Source organism: Gavialis gangeticus, unplaced genomic scaffold, assembly GCF_001723915.1.
Source record: "Gavialis gangeticus isolate Ggan-Ray unplaced genomic scaffold, GavGan_comp1, whole genome shotgun sequence".
Taxonomy (NCBI): Eukaryota; Metazoa; Chordata; order Crocodylia; family Gavialidae; genus Gavialis; species Gavialis gangeticus.
In genome coordinates this window covers 30,805,102-30,821,842 of record NW_017728998.1, presented here as the reverse complement: position 1 = coordinate 30,821,842, position 16,741 = coordinate 30,805,102, and the positions used below count along the sequence as shown (strand labels likewise).

The window sequence follows — 16,741 nt, the reverse complement described above, 5'->3', positions numbered from 1 at the left end:
CTGCTCACTGCTCTCTGTGGAAATGAAAGTAAGTTGTAACTGTGAAGTTTTCTTCTTGTTTCACAGTTTAATACCGGAGCCTTCATTTGTTTTGATTTTGTGCATTTGGATGAAGAGGTTCTTTAAAATGCAGTGAGTTTTAATTGGCTTTGATTTTACAAGATAAAATAAAAGATCCCTCTAAATTCATATGTAGATTCACCACCTGAATATATAAATAACATGTTTGAAACCTGGAATGTACCATGCTTTTCTCCTTGTAAAGTACACGTACATTTGTTTAATTATTTTTTCTGATAAGTGGACACTCCTTAAACACACACCTGAGGGCATGGCACCTCCAAAAAGGACTGTGTCAAGGTTAACTCTAATGAGTAAAATATGCAAATTCAAATTAAAAATATTTTGTTAATAGAGGATGCATAAATTATTCCCAGTGGGCATCCAAGTGACAATAAATTTCATGTGCCTGGGAATTAAAATGCCCCACTTATATTACTTTGCCTTTCCATTAACAAAAAAATGCATTATTCATTTAAATGGTTTCCATTGTTTTTAACTCCATAAAAAAACACCAGAATACTATTTTTACCTCACAAATTTAACTTAGTTAAGCGTAAATCTCTTTGTATGTTGATTTTATATGTTATATGTTACATTTAACACCTTTACTGACTTAATTTGGGAAAATAAATATGCAAGAAAGATACTAATTTGATAATTCAAAACAGTGCATGTGTTACCTAATAATGCATTTATTCAGAAACATTCTCCTGTTTTTTCTAAATTAGTTGGGCTCTAAGTAACCAAGACAGCAGGGATATACTAGCACGTACCTATATGTGCCTCCTTTTGCTAGGAACAAAAAAGATCTATTTGACTGCTCCCTGATTTTTCTGTGCACCTGCTCCTGTGTAGTTCCTCCCATCTGAAGTGGCTTGCAGGAAAGAGAGGTGCAAAAACTTCATTAACAAAGCTTCAAGAGTCACTGAGGGATAGTTGGACTGGAACCTGAAGGGGTAGGGACAGAAATTACACATAAATCAGCTAAGTGATCAGAAGCTGGTTTAAATGTGTAACAGAACGCAAGCTCAGTACACATAAACCAGTTTCAAAAGCTAAGGACAGAAGTTACACATAAGCCGGTTAAGTGATCAGAAACTGGTTTAAACTTGTAACAGAACAGACATTCAGTGCACATAAACTAGTTTCAAAATGGCCGAAACTGGTTTGAGATAAACCTGGTTAAATGTACAATCAGACTTAACTGATTTGGCTCAAACCAGCTTACACAATGCCTGTCTCAGACCCCTTCCCAGTTAAACCAGACTCCCCCAGCATCCTGGTGTGCTCTCTGGGCTGGGCAGTCTCTGCTTCAGCTGCAGGGCTGACCCTGCCCCTCTGCTCTCTAGCCAGAGCAGGGATTGGCCCTAGCGGAGACACTGGCCAGCATGGCCCCATTAAGGCAAAGTGGGCAGGGAGGGCATTAATTCTTTCTGCCTTCCCCTGTTCCCCTACCACAGCAGGGGTCAGCCTGTTTGCTAGGGAGCAGAGGGGAGGGGGCTGCAGTGGTGGCCCCTGGGGCTGGCAGACCCCATCTGCAAGGAAGGGAAGGAGGGAGGAATTAACTCTTCTCCCTGCCCCCTTCACCTTAACAGGGCCATGCTGGGTTGGTTGTCCCACAGGGTGGGGAGGGGGCTCTGTTCCTTGCTGGGGGGAGCTCTCCCTTGGCTCTCCTCCTCCCAGGGTGGGGAGAGGGACTCTTCCTCTTCCTCCTTGCACTGCTGCGGGGCTGGGAGGGAGGGCTCCATGTGATGCTGCCTGGCCCCAGAGCAGGGGGTTGGGGAGGGAGGACAGGGGGAGGCTCGTTACCATGCTGGGGGGAACTTTTCCACCTTCTCCTCTTCCCCCCCCGAGGGGCAGCAGGAACATGGAGCTCAGCTGGGCAAGGGGACTGTTCCCTCTAGGCAAACCCCAACTGGGGTCTGGACCCAGGAGGGCAAGGGTGGGGAGTGCTAAACATCCCTTTCCCTGCTTAAACTTACTGCTGGCTGTGACTGTTGACTTCAAATCCCAGAGGCACCTGGAAGCAGGAAGAGAAAGTGATGAGCAACCCTGCAGAGTCCTGCTGCTGTAGGTCTGGACTGTAAATCCCAGAGACCTCAGGGGCAGCAGGAAGTAGAAATGCACACACAGCCAGAGAGCTGTGTTCTAGTGTTCCCCAGCTTCTGGCCTGAGCCATTGCAGGCATGTGGCTGCATTTCCTGAATCAAAGGTAAATGTCTGTTCACTTCTGTTTCAGTTTAATCTGTGCACTTTAGACTAACCTGCAAAGACTGAATTGATTCAGCCTCAGGCTTTTTGACTGTCTATATTTAGCCAAGATAGGCAGAAGGGAGAAGCAAATCTGGAGTTGATACGTCTGTATTTTGAAGCTTTTGCAGGTCACTTCTGCCAGTATCTGGTGATTGTCTTTAACTATTAATTTACCCAGATCAGTAGGAGTTAGTGGGGAAAAAACATTTAGGGCCAGAATTATTGCTCTTAGTTACATTGGTTCTAAAATTCAAGGGCATTGACAATCTACAGAATGTATCAAAAGGATTTAATTTGTTTGTAATCATTATTCTTTTGAAGACCTCAGCGATACTTGTAATACAAAGGATGCTACACATTCTCAGATTTGTCTTATGAAAACAATTTAGGTTGGGATTTACAGAGTGCCCAGTATTGGCTTAACCCTGCTTCTACTGAAATCTATTGTAAAATTGGTGACTTCAGTGGGAGCAAATTTAGACTGAAACTGTGCTTTTGAAAAAATCCCTCTCCAAACTTTGATTGAGAATATATGTTGGAGGAGAGTACAGCTCTTTTTTAAAATCAAGTTTATAACTGTAGTATCTGAATGCCTTAGCTTTGACTTGATTCTACTTCATCAGCATAATGTGGATTTAGCACTGTAGTTCATGTCTGTGTATAAATTTATTCTCTGTATCTCTTGGTTCTTATATGCTATATAGATCATATCACTATACAGGCACAAATATGCAAAAAGGCAGCCATTATTTGAGTATCCTAGCTTTTCATTATCTTTAAGCTTAAGAAGTTTTCTCTACTTTTTTTTCTTGTTCACTCATGTAGAGACAAAATTTCTGTAGACTAAATAAAACATGTCATTTGGTTGAATCTTTTACTTGATATATCTGAATAAGTGGCCATTTTAAAGAGATTTATTGTCAAGTGCTACTCTAATAATGGAAATACTACTAAATTATGACAGATTTAAAAAAATATTTCAAATACTAAATGTAGAGGTAACAGCTTTATTACTGCTTGATGACTTGACCCATATTTTCTAACATGATTTCCCTGCTGTAACTTGAATTGAGTTCATGTAAGTCTAATGATATCAGTTGACCTTGACAGCTAGACCTAAAAACCAGTGGTTATCCTAAATGGGATTATTTTACTTTCTTGCACTGTTTTCAAACTATTATTTTAAATTAAGTATTAGGAAAGAGAGAAATACTAAATAAAATGGATATTGATATGCAATTTATTGTAAACTGCCACATTTTTCAAAATGCTTTATTTGGGCATTCATAAAATATGTTTTACACCACAGATGACCATTGAGAGAGCTAAAGCTGTACAATGGTAATTATATATAGAAAAGAAATGGTGATAGTAAATTGCCAGGGCTATGTGTCAAATGGTTATCAGACACCTTTGACCATCTCACCCCCCCCCTTTTTTATTTAAAATAGCCTAAGAAATATTTTCTCTTTCTTCAAACAGGGTAGATTCCTCACAGAATTATGCTTGCCTAATGAATCGGGCTAACTTAGTAGTGGTGACAAATATAAAGTCAGATATTTTGAAAACCATCAGGTTAGAAACATTAAACTGCCTATCAACAATGTAATGGGGACATTGCCAGTTTCCTAATGGGCATACCACTTGCTTTTAGCTCTGAGATCAAATCTTAAACTTGTTTTAAGGTTAGATCTTAAAGGGCTCAAAGCTACCTCATTATTATGCATGGAAAAACCACTTTAATCACTGTGAGATTTCTAAAATGTATTTGTTAAAATCTTTCTCTCATTCTGAGGCCAGTATCATTTAAAGTAAGGACACTAGGGAATCCTGATTTTACAAGTGGATGAATATGAAATTATTGAAAATTCTTTTAAGCAGTTTCTAAAATACATGTTCTGTAAATGGTGGAGAATGTACAGAGCATGTAATTGTCTGGTATAGAGGTTTTATGAACACTCTTCATGTACTTGAATAATTAAGCTGAGACTTTACCACTTGTGAGTAATATGACCATTCTAAGCTTATGTCAGCATGACCCTTATTCTTTGCCACTGTGCCTTGTCTGTGTCTATGGTGTAGCTGTGGTTAGTTCAAATAGGCATTTTCCTATTTACAATCCATGTAAGAGATGGTGGTCTGTTAGTGGGTTTAAAATGTTCAAATTAGGACTTCTTTTTACCAGCTGTGACTAGTTGTTTTTCGGGACATGCCCACACTGGTATAGCTGTTCTCACAAACTTTTATTCAGTTTAGGGCTTGGACAGAGATTTAGGGAAGGCAAAGCAGACTCTATATATTGAACAGATTTTGAAGTCATAATCTGGGAGTTTGTATAGAGTTCAGGAGGAGGGAGAGAGACATCTTGAAAGTTTTTGTACCTCAATTAGATACCACCTACCTAACAGAAGCCAGGGATGTTCACTTTTGTGTATACCAAAGCCATTCACTCCGCTGTACATAATTAACTGATTAGAAACAACTTATTACATAGCAGAGGGGCATATTGTAACACAAAATCCTGAAGTCCTTACTCTGTTTGATTTCTTTCCTGCTCAGGAGATCAGCTACTTCAGGATTTTCCCCTTGCAGCGGGCTAGATGAAGTTAGTGGTCCGTTTAAATATTAGAATAAGTGTAGTTGACTTTAGAAAAATCATATGACTATGAATCCTTAGTCTGAATACGAATTCATGGTAATTACTAAATCTAGTTACTCTAGACACTATGCCATATTGACTTTTTTTTTCATTTAAACTCAAAACAAATGTTTTTCGAGAAGAATTTACTTACTATGAAGGGAAGTGTATTTACCCCATAGTTAAGGAGAACAATAAGAGGAAATTGCAGATACTTGATGGTAATGGTTTGAATTAACTACTCAACTTTAGTTTGACAGGCAAAGTATATCTTGAAAAATATATATTTAGTACCTTTAAAATATATTTTTCTTTTGCTTTTATTTGAATAACTAGAAGAGTTATGTGAATAGTAGGTTGCTACTGATATGTTGAATATTAACATATGAAATAGTAATACAGAGGTTCAAAGATTATTTTACTAGATGTTAATATTGAACCAGCATTTGAAAATAGAGGAATAGTGCAACATAACTAGCTCTTGTAGTTTTGATCACCTGATCCAGTATTTTTGAAGCCTTGCCCTTGTTGGGCTAGAATATGAAATTAAGCATTCAGATCTGGAAACCCCAGTCTCTGGAGAATTTTGCTCTTTTGGAAAAGGCAACTCTCTCAGCACAATGGAACCATCTTATGTTGCTGGAATAAAAGGCATTTCTGGAAGGCATTTCAATGAAGATATGAAGCTGTAGAGGCTACAGAAAAAGGGAGATAAGGAAGAATATGGGTGTGAAAAAATGTTGAAGAAACACTGGGCCAGTCCCATTATTCTATGCTAAGTTGGGTTAAGTAAACCTACAATACTGAAGCCTTTAAAAACTGATTAAGGAATTAATATTAAAATGAAATTGACTCCTGCTGACATACTGTGTTATGTAAAAATGATTTTCTGATTCTTTTTTCTGCTTGGTTCTGGAGTAAATGTTAAAATGTTTTAATGTAGTCTTTACATTTCTTTTAATTGAAATTGATTAAACTGAGTTTCACTGGTTGTATGTGGTCTCATAAAATGTATTTTTGCATTTGGAATTAGTGATTTTTATTTTTATCTGCTGTATACTGTAAGTGGTTGATGTAACTTCAATGTGTGTTGGATTAGCTTCTACTGTTAACATTCTTTTTTATTTCCAGTTGCTGGAATTATTACAGCTGATTTTGCCTCGGGCATAGTTCACTGGGGAGCTGATACCTGGGGTTCCGTTGATATCCCTGTCATTGGCAAGGTAAGGAGAGGTTGACTTGCATTCACTATGAGCAGCAGACTAGAAATAAATCATTTTAATATGCTTCCTGAAGATAAAAAAAAAAATTAGGAGGGGGGTTGATGTCTTTCTGATTTTTTTTTTTTTAAACATATATAATGTACTTCTGCAGTATCTGGAAACCTTGACCATGGTTCTTGTAACAATAATTGTTGTTACTGATATCTTGAGAAATGGCTTTTGCTTGAACAATGAAATAATTAATTTATTTCAAAGGAAGAGAAATGTATTTATTTCCTTTGTACCAAATCAGAATTTTTCCCAATGTAAGAAAGACCTCTTCAATTTGTTACAGAAATAAGGATATAAAAGCATAACATTTTAGGACTCGTGTTACGCATTCAACAGGTTTCACGTACAATGTATAAAATCTGTTCATAAAAGCTTGTTTGTACTAAATCTATCTAGGTACTTCTAGTGTGCTTAAAGTTGGAGTACCAAAATAACTGTTTCATTTTTAGAAATGCTTACTAATGGTTTATGGTGTCAATGTGCAGAAGGAGGGGGTAATTGAATGTCACTTGTGCCATTGTATTAAATGTTCATTTAGAAAAAAACAGGACTGGAAAATAGGTCTTATTAGAAATATTTGAAATTCTGTAAAAATCCGCACTTAATGTTTGAACATCACTGAAATAAGTTATTTCCTTGCAACAATGCCATATTTAGCACACTAATGAAAGAGGGAAAAGAAAGTGATCTTTGATAAGCTAATTATTTTTGGTACTTGCATCAGAGTTTAGTAAATCAGCATGCTGCATCTACAGTGCTAACCAAACTAATCTAAAATACTGGCCTCCCTGTGGAGGTATAGAAATGTCATAGTCCATGGAGACCTGCACTGCATTTATGCAGGTCTGCCTATTCTGTCATAGATTCAACAGACCTTTCCAGAGAAGAGCTACAGTACTTTAAACAACCTTAACATGGGGTTTAAAGAGATTAATGAATATCAGCCTTGTACTAAATAAATCTTTATCACTTGTTTTACCTACTACAGTAATTGCCTCAGTGCAGTGGAACATATTCATTCTGCCAGCTTGCTGTTAATCTCAAATGCATCTTTGACAAAAGAATCTACCTTATCTTTGTGTGTGCGCGCAAGCATGCACACACATGTGCACCAGCGCTGGCACTTAATCAGGTCATTGAAATACTATATATGAAGCTGTTTAGTAATGTGAATGTTATAGGCTTGAAGAATATTACTGACCTCTCTAATCATTCCTATGATATATGCACACACAAACCTCAATTTTTTTCTTGTTTTCCCCCTACCTACTTAAGTATATGGTACAACAAGTACACCTTCCTTTTGCAAAGAAAAAAAGATATTAATAAATGTAAGTGAAGATTGGGCTCAAAATGATGATGTGTGAGGTACACAAATATATAAATGAAGTGTGTGTGTGTGGTATGCACACATCCCTCCTCCCTTAGGTATTGCTGTTGTGGGTCATGCCATAGATAAATATATGTGTCTGTAGGTACATGTGCATTTTTCTGCTTCACCAGTATATAACTATCTCTAGCTTTTATTAATAAGAGTGGGTTATTTTAAAAGATGAACCTCAAAATTAATGACACTCTAATAAAAAGCAGGCATAGTATGTAAATACTATCACTCCAGTTTAGTTACTTTATCAGTAACGTCACAATTAAAATAGTTTATCTCTTTATTTAACTTCATTATGCCACTCATGCATTCATTCTTTTTTAAGTTTAAATTATTTACTTTGTTGTACTGTCAAAGGGAGAGGTGTTTTTTAAGGGCATTTAAGAAGTCCATTCTCACAGCCTAAAGACAAAGACAAGCAAGTAGACAAGTTGGAGGATTGGGAATAACAAATCAGTATGTTTATGTAAGTCAATTAGATGCACTGTGGGAAAGATGGCAGAAGTAGCTCTCTAAGAGGAACTTATTTCTGGATGTAGCAAGGACTTTGCCATTTAGGTTGTATGTGCATGGGTAGTTATGTGGCAGAAGGTGCAGAAGTTACGAGTGAGAAGCATGGGAAGTGAAAGTGGTGAGGTGGATGGGCAGTGGGAAGTGGGGCAGTGGGAAGCCTGATATGGGTGGATAAGTAGGAAAGGATAGATTTTTATACAGAGTCTTAAAATAGGTGATGAGCTTAAATTAGATGCAGCACTGGATAGGGACCCAGTGGAGGGAATTAAGACGGGGAGTGACATGCTCATCAGTTTGATCAAGGGAGATGATTAACAGCTGCATTTAAGCTGTTTGGTCTTAGAGACCAGAGTGGAGGATGACCAAGATTTTAGAAAGCACAAAGCTCACAACAGCTTCATGTAAATTAAAGTCCCTGTAATTAAAGCCAATCTAACAATTAAATATTGAAGTTAAAAGAAGTTGCTGGGTGCTTTACTTCCTTGAAAATGAAGCCCCTTGCATTTTCAAAAGCTGAGCTTCAGCCTTCTAGGTTTGAAGTTGTCGTACTTGTATTATTTGAGTCTTGTTCATAGCTGATAATGGTCTGTATTTGTGCACAAAAGACCTCGATCCTTGTTTCTGCCACTGACCCGCGGTGTGGCCTTGAGCATATTTCTTCAGCTCTCTTTGAGGGGGGTCTCACTTCTTTCAAAAAGAGCCTTAGGTTATGTTTGAAAAGCTTATATAAAAATAAGTAATATTATTAAGTGCTGCAGTACAATCTTGATGGATAGAGCCAAAAAAAATCATTGAGATTGAATCCTACTTTTATTTGAATTGCTCTTGATAGAGGGGTGTGGTTGCTCAGTGGAAGAACCACAAGTGAGAATTTGCCCCTTACATTTAGGCAATTATTTTTATACTTTATTTCTTGACCTTTCAATCTTGTGTTTTCAGCTTGTGGTTGCTAAGCATTTTAGCTCTTTCTTTAAAAATAAGTCACAAGACACTGATGAGTTTGAGACTGTACTTGAGAGGCTGGCAGAGTGGTTGGATTTTTCCTCATACTCACAGCAATCCTCACATATCTCTTGCTGCTCAGCTGCTAAGACCATGACCTATCTGATGCTGTAGTACTTCTTTCTTTTTCTCCTTTGACCCATTGTTTTCAGAGTTTCCTTAGAGTCTTCCATATGAACCACATACTGCAGCTTGATGCCTCTGTGTGTAGCTGCTGGTTTTGCCCTTGCTCTACAGTTGACCTTCCAAGGTCTTTCTTTCCCTGTAATGTTTATATTTTATTCATTTTCAGAGTAGAAGCATACACTCAGTATGAGCATATACCCCCAGAATTGTTTTTTGCATATTGGCGCCAATTTCTATAAATGAAGGATTTTACAGAAAAGCTGTAATATAAAGACTGTACAAACACAAGCTTAAATGTCCATCCTTCTAGTTACATGGTGAATCTTTCTCTTATACAATTAGAATTGCAGGCACTCATTCTACTGGTTTCTCTGGAGACATGCATCAAATGATAGGATGTATTAAATCCAAAGATTCAGAAAGGATGGAATATTATTTTTGAGCCATATTTCCCTCCCACAATATATTTATAAAATATATTTAGAATCTAGCCATTAACAGGCTGTTTAAACTAATCAAAGCCAAATAACTATAAAGCAACCTGGCCATATTTTTAAAAATTTGGATCCTAAAAATTTGTCACTGAAATCTTTATTTAGGAACCTAAATGAAAAATGGCCTGATTTCTGTGTTGTGTTTTGTTTTGTTTTTTTCCCCAGCTTCCATGGTAGTCTTTCTGCCTTTGGTCTAGAATTGTCAGTCTGATATAGAGCAGAGATGAGGAGAGAGAGGTCTCCAGTCTTCTTAATGGATGCATAAAATCAAAGGGCAAAAGAGGTCGCCTTTTGCCTGAGATGGAAAAGACTTTGTAGAAAGCAGTACTGGATGCAAGCAAGACTAAAAGGTGTGATTCAGGGCAAACTTTCAGAATCCTCTACACGCAAGTGTGTGCAGTGAGAGTAACTTTACATGTAGGGACTAGGTTACATGTCTTATTAGCTTCTATACACACAATTGCATGCGAGTCATCATGGGGAAGGTCTGGCCCAGAGAGTGGATTTAAAGGGGAAAATGGGCAACTTTTCCACCTTTAGCAATAAGCTTGGTTTTCAGAAATGCCAGAGTTCATTTCTTTCTCAGGTTTCCCCATGAGGTGCTCTTTATAACATGGGTCATTTCCTCACTGGTATAGCATGCTTGAAATGTCTGTGCCAAACCTTCAATGGGAAGATCTTAGTGTTAGAACAAGTTTGGTATTTCATTGTAAAATTGGTGGGTGGAAAAATTTTCAGTCTTCTGCTTGTAAAATGTTACTTATACATTTATGCCTGCCCTAGCAGTAGCATCTCTTTCACATTGTCTGCCTTGGAAAGGCAGTTCTCCAGCATCTCTTTGCTTATTTTGTTTGTTCCCTGCAGTCTCATATGGCACCAGTCAGAGCTTGATTTTACTGGCAACCAGTGCTACTTCAGATGTTTTTGCTGACAGGTCCTGCTGACGCAGAAGGCAAGGTCTAATAGGCTTCTAGTAGACAGGGAGGGGGCCTTGGGTCTCAACAGTTTAAATATTAATGTTTAAATATCTTAATTTAAAAAAGAAAAGGACCATGACTAGCCTATTGCTCTTCAAGAGTAGCTACGAGTTAATGGAGAGATTTTCAAAGCCACCTTAAAGATGTAGGAGCACAGGCCCTATTTATGTTCAGTAAATTCCCTGGGTGCTTTTTAAGTGCAATTGCAGCAGAAGCAACTTATGGCTTTATATATGAGTATCAAAAATATATTCTGATATTCTTTCAAATGGGCCTAGTACTCTTTGTAGCATAATATTGTTGCTGCTGCTGCTGTTATTGTCGTTATTTGGATTTTATATCTTGCCCTGCCTAGAAAGGCTATCGTAATTTAGGGGCTGAGTTTTGTTATTGTTATTCTGTGGTTATTTTAAAATGCAGAAACTATGTGCTTGTTTAATAGTTCAGTTATCTGGTAGCCAGAATTTAAAAGTAAGCTAAGAAATCAAGTAATGGAAGGGAAGTGATTATTCCCCTCTTTTCAGCACTGGTGAGGTCACATCTGGAGTACTGTGTTTAGTTTTGGGTCCCCCACTACAGAAAGGATGTGGACAAATTGGAGGGAGTTCAGTAGAGGGCAACAAAAATGGTGAGGGGCCTGGGGGACAAGACTTATGAGGAAAGACTGAGGGAACTGGGCTTATTTAGTCTAGAGAAGAGAAGACTGAGGGGGGATTTAATAGCAGCCTTCAACTAACTTAAGGCGGGTTTGAAAGAGGATGGAGCTAGACTGTTCTCAGTGGTGACACATGACAAAACAAGGAACAATGGTCTCAAATTGCAGTAAGAGAAGATTAGGTTGGATATTAAGAAGAACTCTCTCGCTAGGAGGGTAGTAAAACACTGGAGCAGGTTACCCAGAGAGGTGGTGGAAGCTCCATCCTTGGGGAAGTTTTCAAAACCTGGCCAGACTAAGCTTTGGCTAGGTTGATCTAGTTGGGGCTGGTCCTGTTTTGAGCTGGGGGTTGGACTATATGACCTCCTGAGGTCGCTTCCAACTCTAAGTTTCTGTGATTTTTTTTTTTTTAATGTGTCAAATATTCCCAAATTGTTTCATGAGCAATGCATATTGTTATCCTTTCATAGGTTGGAGAACATTTTAGCATGCTGGTCGGTGTTGACCCTGGATCCATCAGTGCTTCTCTAGTTAAGAAGTTGATGCTGTTAATTTGGAAGACTGTGTTGTACTCCTAATAGTGCCTCTAACATAATTATATTTTTGACTTTTTATTCCATGTCATCTTTAGAGAAGGAGCAGCATTATAAATACATTTGAGGGACAGAGAAAGTTATAAATATTTAACAGTCCTTCCCTGTAATTCCATTACTTGGTGTAAGGTAATTCATACTTCAGTTTTTAGGGAATTACTAGGTGCATCTACACATGCAGTTAATGCACCTTAAGGTGCATTAAAATAAGGCAGTAAACTGTGACTGGAAACACATCTACAAACGTGCCTGTGTCAGAAACAGATTTGCTCCTAATGGGAGAAGTTGAATCCAGGGATGCTCCTGCTCTAACTCTCTGCAGCAGCCAAGGGGAGCTCCAGGCATTCCTGGCACCCTCCCTGGGCTGCCAGGCAGAACAGGGGCCAGGCCTGGACTCCATGGAGTTGGGGGAACTGTCCCAGAGTGGGGGACATTTCCCAGCCACATGGAGCTTGGGATTGGAGCCTGGCTTAGCAGTGCCAGCTTGGGGTGATGCCCCATGCTCAAATGGCAGCAGTGCCCTGAGCTCTCCCCTCACTTTGCTTGCGAGGGGATGGAGGAACTCTGTCCCTGGTCCCAGAGCTGCTTGGCTCCTGGCTTCTCAACAGGAGCCAGGTGCTGAGTAGTGCCAGGATGGGGGAGCTTTGCATCTCTGCAGCACCAGGCTAGGGACAGAGAACTTCCCTGTCCCTTCGACCCTGCTGCTCCCCATGCAGTGCATGCCCCAGTTGGCTCCCACTGCCTGCCTGTGCTTGGGGCGAGCAGGGAATTGAGCAGCATCAGAAGCGGGGGGGTGGGGTGGAGCTGCAGGAGGGTGAGCAGTGCTGGGACTGGGGAGCTGCAGGGGAGTAAGCAGCACTAGGACCCAGGAGTAAGCAACATCTCTCCTCCCCCCCCAGCCTCAGTCCCAGCAGAGCTTATCCCTTCCAGCTCTCCCTGGTCCTGGCACTGCTCAGCTCCCAGCTTCCCCCAGGCACAGGCAAGGAGAGGGGGCAGACTGCAGCATTGGCTGTGCAGGTAGTGGCAGGTCTGAGGGGACAAGGAAACTCTCTGTCCCTGGCCTGGTGCTGCGGGGCAGAGAACTCCCCCATCCTGGCACTGCTCTGCTCCTGGGGCTGGGGGGAGCCAAGCAGCACCAGGACCAGGGACAGAGAGTTCCCCCATCCCCTCAGCAAGCAGAGCAAAGGGAGAGCTCAGGGTGCTGCTGCCACTGAGCCACAGGGCATTGTCCCAAGCCAGACCGGAGCTGTGGACAGCTCCCCCTTCTGCCTCCTGTGGCTCCCTGTTGTCTAGGCTGACCAGGAGCAGTTCCGGGTCAATGTCTATACACATACTACTGCACAGTAGCTAATGTGCTATTAATCCAGTACCTGCATTTGTTGGTATTAGCAAAATTAGCTTAATTTACTGTGTAGTAAGTCCAACACACATGTAGATACTGATACTTTACTGCACATTAGAGTAGCCTACTGTACAGTGAAGTGTCTTGTATAGATGGGCCCACTGTATTTTAACAAGTTCATACCTCATCTTGGAAGCATAAAAACTCTGAAATTCCCCCCACAGATGAAGGGTTATTTAAAATTGTATTGGTATTTCCTTGTCTTGCAAAGATTTAACATCAATGCTGTCATCATTAAAGAAAACTTTTCAGAATGTATTGCTTCAGGGTAACTGATGGGTGCTTAATTGAATATTTCCTGTTAGTACAGAAATGGATCTGAGAGAAGAGGACTTTCTTAGTGTAAAAATTATGGAGATTTGCATAGGCAAGTACCCTAATAGCTATAATAAAGAAAGTAAATTGATATGTTTCTCCAATTAAAATTGCTGGTTTTATTGGAAGTTCCTTGCCTGTTACATACCAAATAGGAAGATCACATAATGCCATAATCTCTCAGTAATGTAAGACCTTCCTACATCTCAAACAACACTTTCTTATATTTTCACAGCAAGAGTAATCAGAAAGGAACATTCTTTTCAAAAGATTTTTTTCAGAATTATTTTTTTGATGGTCTGTCAGGGGTCAGCAGTGTTTTTGGGCTCAGTGCCAAAAAAACATGCAACCTCGACTTGGAAGATGTTGGCATGCTAGGGGTGGATGGTGGGAGTGCCATGATGGGTCTGATTCTTGTTGTGCCAGCGCAGCCCCAGCACCTTCCCCGCCATGCTTCCTGAGGTGCGCATGCAGCCACCCCAGAAACAAACCAGGCTGGGGCTCCAAACCCTGGTGCAGCCACTTGCAGCTGTCTGCTATAAGCAGATGAGGCTCTGGGCAGGCCCTTGCTGCTTGCCAAAGACAAGCATCGCAGGCTCTGTGGCTGGTGGCAGGGGCCTGCCCAGAGCTGAGGTTGGCTTTGGCATGCCAAGCAAAACGGCTTCACGTGCCATGCTCTGGCACTCATAAGAGGGGTTGCCGACCCCTGCTCTAAGTATTGCATTTTTTATACATGACTGTAACAGGGGGCCTGCTCAGGGCTGATCCAACTGTGGCCTGCCCACCTGTTCCTGGGCTAACCACCTGCCTTCTCGCCCGCCTGCCACACCTTGTAACTAATTAATTAGTTAAAGATGTAATTAGGTGGGAGGCTGCCCATTTCATGCCCCTATGCCAGGGGGCACTATCTGTGGCTCCATTCCTCCCCTACACTGCAACCCAAGCCTCGCAGATGAAATCTGGGTGTTATCACAAGTCATCAGCCTCCACGGTGGGCCCCAGAATCCTCCTAATTGAACCCCTCCTGGATTCCGCTCATCCACCTTCATACTGGGCAGCATAGCTCCCTGAACTGAGTCCCCTTTGGGTGTGATCCCCCCACCAGGACCTTTGGCTACTAGCCGTGGCCCACCTCCAGGCTGGTCAGAACCCCAGGCCATCAGCTCTTGGGTGTTCCTCGTGGTGGGTCCCCGGCCCTTCAACCCTTCTGGTCCTGGCCCCAGCATGGACCAGTCAGGGGAAGTTCAGACAGGCCTGAGTCTATGGTCTTACTCTTTCTCCCTGGGGTCCACCTTCCCAACTCTCTAGCAAAGTGGTAACCTACCCGGTTGTGGGGGCTAGGGGTTAAGGCACCCCGACCCGCCTTTCACTGGGGTGGTAACTGGCCTGGTATTTCCTGGGGGCTCCTGCACCACTGAGAGCCCAACCAGGCTACCCACTCCTGGCAGGGTGCAGTTTTAGGTCATGCCCGGGACCAGGAGCCTCCTTACCATCCCCTACAGCTCCTCTCTTTCCTCCAGATGATATCAGCAGCCAGGCAATGTTGTTGCCTGGCCTCCAACAGCAGAACTGCCCTGTTTATATAGGCAGCCCCAGATCTAAAATGGCTGCCCTCATCAGGCACCTGGCGGCTGCCAGCTCCAGGCCCTTAAAGTGGCAGGCACAACCCGTGCCCTGCCACAATGACATAGCCAGAGTTCTTACCATAACGTACCAGAGTTCTTTAAAATAGAGCATTGTAATCTCTTTGTGCATCAGGTACATCATGTGGTCCAAAACTGTTGTTATTTAAATGTCCTGGGTCCTATGTAGGAAAATAGTACCGTGATGGGTGCTTGTTCAGTATCTTTGGACAGAGAAACATATGTAGCAGCATTACAAATGGACCCACCTGAAGGAATAGGAAGGGCTGCCCTGCAGAGGGATAGTGCATGATGAGGCAGAGTTTGTCTCAGTAGGGATACCGTACGTGCTGAGGGCGAGTGAACCTGGTTTGGAGGTAGACCTCTTGGAAGTGGGAGGGATGATATAACCCCAGCAGGGTTTGAATGAGAGATGTTAGCAAAAGCCTGGGAAGACCCCTGGCCTGGAATTGGCTGAGAGACTTGGTTAAAAGAGAGGAGCAGTTTTCCGGGGTGGGGGGAACAAAGGAGAGAGAGTGGGTGGGATACAGGCTGGAGACCAGAGAAGGGATCTTCCTATGGCCACCCCTCCAAGAGCCCCTGGCAGAGCCCTGCAGAAGTAGCAGCAGAGGCTTCACGGACAGTGCTGCACTATGTCTGTTCTTCCTCCCTTCCCCTTGGAGCCCTGCTGGGGCAAGACAAGAGAAGCTGCCTGTGAGGAGACTCCAAGCCTGGGAAGACCCTCCTGCAAGCTCCTGTGTGGCTAGGCGAGCACAGCAAGGGAGGGGGACACAGGGCCGGGGGAGACTGCTGGAGACTGTGGGTGTTTCCCCGTGAGTAAGAAGGCCCCAGGGAGGGGCAGGCTCAGGTGCTGGAGGGAGCCCTGAGCTACAGGGGCAGGGACTGCTCCAGTCACCAGAAGTCCTGGAACAGGTAGGGCCCAGGGAGGGGCTGCATTTGCCAGGTGCTGGAGGCTGTGCTGGGCAGGGGAAACTGTTACAACCTGCAGCCCAGACACTGCTCCCTGCTGAGGCAGGGAAGGGGTCTGGGCAGGAATCAGCTGTCTTGCAAGGCCTGCAGGGGAGGAGCCACTGCCTGCTGCACTGCTGCACCCCTGGAGCTCGTGCAAGGGATGCCAGCACCAAGGACCTCCCACAGATCCTGTGCCAGAGACACAGACAGAGCCCTGCTCCGTTAGACACCCCGCCAGGGGCAGTGCACACAAGGTCCTCAGTACACAGGGTGTAAGTTATAGAATGTGTGAATAAGTTCTTGATAGTTTATTAGTTGGAGTATCAGTGTATTTATGTATTGGTTCCTTATTTATTGTGGGTAATTTTTATACCTTCCCCTAGTGTAATGTGTATCCAGGGAGCATTAACCCTTAAGTCACCGTCACCAGGTCATGCAGTGTAACATTTGTTCTATTG

The 16,741-nt window shown here is 42.2% G+C and overlaps 1 pseudogene; it reads left to right on the top strand.

Annotated features, from left to right (window-relative positions):
* Positions 1-16,741, top strand: part of LOC109289296 — a 67,938-nt pseudogene that overhangs the window by 26,094 nt on the left and 25,103 nt on the right.